The following is an 8,736-nucleotide window of genomic DNA, read 5'->3' as shown; positions in this document are numbered from 1 at the left end:
TTCCATCTTTGATATAGTGTCGCCATAATATTTGAATTGAGGAAGTGTGATCATAATCATTAGGATATTTTTGCAATCTGCAGTATATGTGGTAAATGACCCCCAGCCCTTCAGATATGAGCTAAACAGTGCACTTGCACTTTAGATGCTTTTTAAGGCTATGGATGCAAAAGTGAATGCTGTATGCAGCTTTGCAATCTATTAACATCAAGGGTTACATTAAATAGCCATAATATTTTTTACTGGTGCATTTGGCAATATTCAATTCATACACACAAAACATATGAACAAAAGCATTCACTGTGTAAGTTAATACACGTAGGCCCTTCATATATAGGCTGTGTGTAGCACTTCATTCAATTTATCAAAGCAGTTATTGTTCTCTTGCTCAAACCGTGAGCAACACCTGCCAAACTCAGACATTTCTCTGAAAACACAGGGATGTCGATTCACATGGGACTAGTATTATCAGAGGACCTTGGAGTTCACCAAACAGTAGGTTACTCTGATTCACATGGGACTAGTATTATCAGAGGACCTTGGAGTTCACCAAACATTTACATTTACATTACATTTAAGTCATTTAGCAGACGCTCTTATCCAGAGCGACTTACAAATTGGTGCATTCACCTTATGACATCCAGTGGGACAGTCACTTAACAATAGTGCATCTAAAACTTAGGGGGGGTGGGGTGAGAGGGATTACTTAACCTATCCTAGGTATTCCTTAAAGAGGTGGGGTTTCAGGTGTCTCCGGAAGGTGGTGATTGACTCCGCTGTCCTGGCGTCGTGAGGGAGTTTGTTCCACCATTGGGGGGCCAGGGCAGCGAACAGTTTTGACTGGGCTGAGCGGGAGCTGTACTTCCTCAGTGGTAGGGAGGCGAGCAGGCCAGAGGTGGATGAACGCAGTGCCCTTGTTTGGGTGTAGGGCCTGATCAGAGCCTGGAGGTACTGAGGTGCCGTTCCCCTCACAGCTCCGTAGGCAAGCACCATGGTCTTGTAGCGGATGCGAGCTTCAACTGGAAGCCAGTGGAGAGAACGGAGGAGCGGGGTGACGTGAGAGAACTTGGGAAGGTTGAACACCAGACGGGCTGCGGCGTTCTGGATGAGTTGAAGGGGTTTAATGGCACAGGCAGGGAGCCCAGCCAACAGCGAGTTGCAGTAATCCAGACGGGAGATGACAAGTGCCTGGATTAGGACCTGCGCCGCTTCCTGTGAGAGGCAGGGTCGTACTCTGCGGATGTTGTAGAGCATGAACCTACAGGAACGGGCCACCGCCTTGATGTTAGTTGAGAACGACAGGGTGTTGTCCAGGATCACGCCAAGGTTCTTGGCGCTCTGGGAGGAGGACACAATGGAGTTGTCAACCGTGATGGCGAGATCATGGAACGGGCAGTCCTTCCCCGGGAGGAAGAGCAGCTCCGTCTTGCCGAGGTTCAGCTTGAGGTGGTGATCCGTCATCCACACTGATATGTCTGCCAGACATGCAGAGATGCGATTCGCCACCTGGTCATCAGAAGGGGGAAAGGAGAAGATTAATTGTGTGTCGTCTGCATAGCAATGATAAGAGAGACCATGTGAGGTTATGACAGAGCCAAGTGACTTGGTGTATAGCGAGAATAGGAGAGGGCCAAGAACAGAGCCCTGGGGGACACCAGTGGTGAGAGCGCGTGGTGAGGAGACAGATTCTCGCCACGCCACCTGGTAGGAGCGACCTGTCAGGTAGGACGCAATCCAAGCGTGGGCCGCGCCGGAGATGCCCAGCTCGGAGAGGGTGGAGAGGAGGATCTGATGGTTCACAGTATCGAAGGCAGCCGATAGATCTAGAAGGATGAGAGCAGAGGAGAGAGAGTTAGCTTTAGCAGTGCGGAGCGCCTCCGTGATACAGAGGAGAGCAGTCTCAGTTGAATGACTAGTCTTGAAACCTGACTGATTTGGATCAAGAAGGTCATTCAGAGAGAGATAGCGGGAGAGCTGGCCAAGGACGGCACGTTCAAGAGTTTTGGAGAGAAAAGAAAGAAGGGATACTGGTCTGTAATTGTTGACATCGGAGGGATCGAGTGTAGGTTTTTTCAGAAGGGGTGCAACTCTCGCTCTCTTGAAGACGGAAGGGACGTAGCCAACGGTCAGGGATGAGTTGATGAGCGAGGTGAGGTAAGGGAGAAGGTCTCCGGAAATGGTCTGGAGAAGAGAGGAGGGGATAGGGTCAAGCGGGCAGGTTGTTGGGCGGCCGGCCGTCACAAGACGCGAGATTTCATCTGGAGAGAGGGGAGAAAGAGGTCAGAGCACAGGGTAGGGCAGTGTGAGCAGAACCAGCGGTGTCGTTTGACTTAGCAAACGAGGATCGGATGTCGTCGACCTTCTTTTCAAAATGGTTGACGAAGTCATCTGCAGAGAGGGAGGAGGGGGGAGGGGGCGGAGGATTCAGGAGGGAGGAGAAGGTGGCAAAGAGCTTCCTAGGGTTAGAGGCAGATGCTTGGAATTTAGCGTGGTAGAAAGTGGCTTTAGCAGCAGAGACAGAGGAGGAAAATGTAGAGAGGAGGGAGTGAAAGGATGCCAGGTCCGCAGGGAGGCGAGTTTTCCTCCATTTCCGCTCGGCTGCCCGGAGCCCTGTTCTGTGAGCTCGCAATGAGTCATCGAGCCACGGAGCGGGAGGGGAGGACCGAGCCGGCCTGGAGGATAGGGGACATAGAGAGTCAAGGGATGCAGAGAGGGAGGAGAGGAGGGTTGAGGAGGCAGAATCAGGAGATAGGTGGGAGAAGGTTTGAGCGGAGGGAAGAGATGATAGGATGGAAGAGGAGAGAGTAGCGGGGGAGAGAGAGCGAAGGTTGGGACGGCGCGATACCATCCGAGTAGGGGCAGTGTGGGAGGTGTTGGATGAGAGCGAGAGGGAAAAGGATACAAGGCAGTGGTCGGAGACTTGGAGGGGAGTTGCAATGAGGTTAGTGGAAGAACAGCATCTAGTAAAGATGAGGTCGAGCGTATTGCCTGCCTTGTGAGTAGGGGGGAAGGTGAGAGGGTGAGGTCAAAAGAGGAGAGGAGTGGAAAGAAGGAGGCAGAGAGGAAAGAGTCAAAGGTAGACGTGGGGAGGTTAAAGTCGCCCAGAACTGTGAGAGGTGAGCCGTCCTCAGGAAAGGAGCTTATCAAGGCATCAAGCTCATTGATGAACTCTCCGAGGGAACCTGGAGGGCGATAAATGATAAGGATGTTAAGCTTGAAAGGGCTAGTAACTGTGACAGCATGGAATTCAAAGGAGGCGATAGACAGATGGGTAAGGGGAGAAAGAGAGAATGACCACTTGGGAGAGATGAGGATCCCGATGCCACCACCCCGCTGACCAGACGCTCTCGGGGTGTGCGAGAACACGTGGGCGGACGAAGAGAGAGCAGTAGGAGTAGCAGTGTTGTCTGTGGTGATCCATGTTTCCGTCAGTGCCAAGAAGTCGAGGGACTGGAGGGAGGCATAGGCTGAGATGAACTCTGCCTTGTTGACCGCAGATTGGCAGTTCCAGAGGCTACCGGAGACCTGGAACTCCACGTGGGTCGTGCGCGCTGGGACCACCAGAGTAGGGTGGCCGCGGCCACGCGGTGAGGAGCGTTTGTATGGTCTGTGCAGAGAGGAGAGAACAGGGATAAACAGACACATAGTTGACAGGCTACAGAAGAGGCTACGCTAATGCAAAGGAGATTGGAATGACAAGTGGACTACACGTCTCGAATGTTCAGAAAGTTAAGCTACGTAGCAAGAATCTTATTGACTAAAATGATTAAAATGATACAGTACTGCTGAAGTAGGCCAGCTGGCAGTGGGTGCGTTGTTGACACTACAGTAGGTTACTCTGATTCACATGGGACTAGTATTATCAGAGGACCTTGGAGTTCACCAAACAGTAGGTTACTCTGATTCACATGGGACTAGTATTATCAGAGGACCTTGGAGTTCACCAAACATGGGTGTGGTACATGGATATTTTGGGGGGCATGACAGTACTTTAACCCTAAACCCTGTCTAAACTGGGAGGGGGTGTGTGTTTCTAAACTAACATATGGAATTCTTTTAAAGTGGTCATACCAACGATTATTTAGCTATTTGATTTTGAATTTTAAGACCCCTTAAGGTATAAAAAATAATCTAAAAACAATTATTAGATGAAACATTGAATTTCACATTACTGCTATAAGCCAATAGAAAGACATTGAGTAACAGATTCAATACATGGAACAATAGAAACATCTAAAGGAAGTTTGTTCTGAAGTGTCTGTCCTATATCTGAGAGATACAAGAAAGAACAGGAATCATGTATTTTACATTTTATACATGTATTTATACACTTTTATTTTTAACTGGTACCAGGACCTTCAGAGGAGTCTCCTGAGGCTTGTGGGCGTCCTAGAGCAAAAGATTGGTCATAATAGTTTGAAGGCCAGACTGTTCGGAAGCTACATAGGATTTTGTGAGAAGACCGATTTTCGGGATATCTCATGGTCTGACAAACACCTCTAGCTCTGGCACCTTTCACCACAGATGTGGAAGGGCGATATCGGTGGATGCTGTGGTGGATTGAGACTCAGCCCATGCATCAACAAAAAAAACGATATCTCTAGTTTAAACAGACGGACTATGGTGGGTATTTTTTATTATGTTAATTAGATTTCCACGAGGGCACTTCCAATGTAGGCTAACATGCTAGCACGTCCAATGTAGGCTAACATGCTAGCACGTCCAATGTAGGCTAACATGCTAGCATGTCCAATGTAGGCTAACATGCTAGCATGTCCAATGTAGGCTAACATGCTAACCACACCGCTTGCGTCACGTGACGCTTGACGCGCTGCAAGTTCCACCCCTCCTATCTCCTCATAGTTTTTTAGGAGCATATACCCACGTGGGTGATTGAAAGATGAACTGAGGTCCACACTCCAGTCCAGTCGGTGGTGGTAATGCACCTTAAAGTTGGTTGACAACTGCCATATAAAGTCCAAAGAAGAAGAAGAAACCTGAAGGAGGAGAGATTCTAGAAACAGGTAAAATAACAACCCGATGTTTATATTCCAGGACAAATTAGCTACAACAGCAAGCTAGCTGGCTAAATTGCCAAAAAAATTTAATGCTTTTCGACCTCTCCCCAAATGAATATTTAGAGAATGAAGTGGCAGGACTGATAAATAAAGTGTCAGGACCGGGTAAATCCTAGAGAGTAACAGCTAGGCCAGCAGCCTATTTGTCAAAACGAAAGGTTAACTTACAATTGTGTGCGTAATGGCATGGTGTTTTATGCACACTTCCAATGAAGTAACCTCATAGGCCTATGCTTATTATCTTGTGAATGTTAGTTACGGATTGCGTGGAGAAGGATACCGAGTCCCTGTCGGGCTCATATGGGCTGCCCCCAAACCCCTGTCATGGACCTTGCACAGGGCAGGGGTTTGGGTAAAGCCCCGTCTGAGACAGCAATTTTACGGCAGTGGCGTGTATTCATTCATGGATGCCAAGGGAAGCCAGGCTTCCTCAAAAAATTGACCAAGAGAAAATACTGTCAGAGAAACAACAAACCATGTTGAAATATATGAATTCACACATCGCCACACACTACAACCCCCTATTAGAAATCCACCATTCAGATTTCCACACAGAGGAAGACAACACACATTGGACATCAGATACGGCGGCAAGAATACTTAAACATTGAATGGAACAGCTAAAATAGTGGGGGAGGGTATTTATACATCACAGCCCCTCCACCAAGACACACACATCCTTAACCTTTCATCCACATTTCACCTATCACTCGCTGAGACTCGACTGCTGGAGAGGGGACTCACTTTTATCCCCACACCACTGCAGTCTGACTATGGGGACCTCCAGAGGGACATCTACAGGTATCATAGAGCTCTGAAACTTTTGGATCACTTTGACTATATATCTGACTACCGAACCCTACCATTCACAGCTCCAAAATCACAGACAATATCAGCACCCATTAGGAAACTCATTAAAACCAACACACACATCATCAGAGAATTCCATACCGCCACCATAACTTCACAACAGACTTTCACAGTAGAAGAAAGACAAGCCATAGCTAAATTAAGGAGACACAAACATATAACCATAAAACCAGCAGACAAAGGCTCAAAGATAATTATTATGGACAACCAACAGTACCTCCTTGAAGCCCACCGCCAACTCTCTAACACACAGCACTATACAATACTACTCCTATCCCTGCCTCTAAATCAAATCAAATCCAATTTTATTTGTCACATACACATGGTTAGCAGATGTTAATGCGAGTGTAGGCAAATGCTTGTGCTTCTAGTTCCGACAATGTAGTAATAACCAACAAGTAATCTAACTAACAATTCCTAAACTACTGTCTTATACACAGTGTAAGGGGATAAAGAATATGTACATAAGGATATATGAATGAGTGATGTTACTGAGCAGCATACTCAAGATACAGTAGATGGTATCGAGTACAGTATATACGTATGCATATGAGATGAATAATGTAGGGTAAGTAACATTATATAAGGCAGCATTGTTTAAAGTGGCTAGTGATATATTTACATCATTCCCATCAATTCCCATTATTAAAGTGGCTGGAGTTGAGTCAGTGTCAGTGTGTTGGCAGCAGCCACTCAATGTTAGTGGTGGCTGTTTAACAGTCTGATGGCCTTGAGATAGAAGCTGTTTTTCAATCTCTCGGTCCCAGCTTTGATGCACCTGTACTGACCTCGCCTTCTGGATGATAGCGGGGTGAACAGGCAGTGGCTCGGGTGGTTGATGTCCTTGATGATCTTTATGGCCTTCCTGTAACATCGGGTGGTGTAGGTGTCCTGGAGGGCAGGTAGTTTGCCCCCAGTGATGCGTTGTGCAGACCTCACTACCCTCTGGAGAGCCTTACGGTTGAGGGCGGAGCAGTTGCCGTCCCAGGCGGTGATACAGCCCGCCAGGATGCTCTCGATTGTGCATCTGTAGAAGTTTGTGAGTGCTTTTGGTGACAAGCCAAATTTCTTCAGCCTCCTGAGGTTGAAGAGGCGCTGCTGCGCCTTCTTCACGATGCTGTCTGTGTGAGTGGACCAATTCAGTTTGTCTGTGATGTGTATGCCGAGGAACTTAAAACTTGCTACCCTCTCCACTACTGTTCCATCGATGTGGATAGGGGGGTGTTCCCTCTGCTGTTTCCTGAAGTCCACAATCATCTCCTTAGTTTTGTTGACGTTGAGTGTGAGGTTATTTTCCTGACACCACACTCCGAGGGCCCTCACCTCCTCCCTGTAGGCCGTCTCGTCGTTGTTGGTAATCAAGCCTACCACTGTTGTGTCGTCCGCAAACTTGATGATTGAGTTGGAGGCGTGCGTGGCCACGCAGTCGTGGGTGAACAGGGAGTACAGGAGAGGGCTCAGAACGCACCCTTGTGGGGCCCCAGTGTTGAGGATCAGAGGGGAGGAGATGTTGTTACCTACCCTCACCACCTGGGGGCGGCCCGTCAGGAAGTCTAGTACCCAGTTGCACAAGGCGGGGTCGAGACCCAGGGTCTCGAGCTTGATGACGAGCTTGGAGGGTACTATGGTGTTGAATGCCGAGCTGTAGTCGATGAACAGCATTCTCACATAGGTATTCCTCTTGTCCAGATGGGTTAGGGCAGTGTGCAGTGTGGTTGAGATTGCATCGTCTGTGGACCTATTTGGGCGGTAAGCAAATTGGAGTGGGTCTAGGGTGTCAGGTAGGGTGGAGGTGATATGGTCTTTGACTCTCAAAGCACTTCATGATGACGGAAGTGAGTGCTACGTGGCGGTAGTCGTTTAGCTCAGTTACCTTAGCTTTCTTGGGAACAGGAACAATGGTGGCCCTCTTGAAGCATGTGGGAACAGCAGACTGGTATAGGGATTGATTGAATATGTCCGTAAACACACCGGCCAGCTGGTCTGCGCATGCTCTGAGGGCGCGGCTGGGGATGCCATCTGGGCCTGCAGCCTTGCGAGGGTTAACATGTTTAAATGTCTTACTCACCTCGGCTGCAGTGAAGGAGAGACCGCATGCCGTGTCAGTGCCACTGTATTGTCCTCAAAGCGGGCAAAAAAGTTATTTAGTCTGCCTGGGAGCAAGACATCCTGGTCCGTGACTGGGCTGGATTTCTTCCTGCAGTCCGTGATTGACTGTAGACCCTGCCACGTGCCTCTTGTGTCTGAGCCGTTGAATTGAGATTCTACTTTGTCTCTGTACTGACGCTTAGCTTGTTTGATAGCCTTGCGGAGGGAATAGCTGCACTGTTTGTATTCGGTCATGTTACCAGTCACCTTGCCCTGATTAAAAGCAGTGGTTCGCGCTTTCAGTTTCACGCGAATGCTGCCATCAATCCACGGTTTCTGGTTAGGGAATGATTTAATCGTTGCTATGGGAACGACATCTTCAACGCACGTTCTAATGAACTCGCACACCGAATCTTGGATTCCGAATCCTGGATCTCTACACAGATCCAGACACAAATACAATGTAGACAGATAATATCAGACCTCTATGGAAAGAAATACATTACACATAGACAAAGGGAATATCTAGATGGACCAAACGTACCCAGACAGACTCGTCTATCTCCTCCCTAAAAGCTTCTTAGGGATCGGCGCCCAGTGGGAAACCAGGGTGATGGCTAGAACTGGGACCTTTCTCTTGCATTTCAAAGATGGTGGTAGAAAAAACATGGTAGGTGTTTTCTTTGTATTTTCTTCTACC

Source organism: Oncorhynchus gorbuscha, linkage group LGY, assembly GCF_021184085.1.
Source record: "Oncorhynchus gorbuscha isolate QuinsamMale2020 ecotype Even-year linkage group LGY, OgorEven_v1.0, whole genome shotgun sequence".
Classification (NCBI taxonomy): domain Eukaryota; kingdom Metazoa; phylum Chordata; class Actinopteri; order Salmoniformes; family Salmonidae; genus Oncorhynchus; species Oncorhynchus gorbuscha.
Note: the sequence above shows the minus strand (reverse complement) of the source record.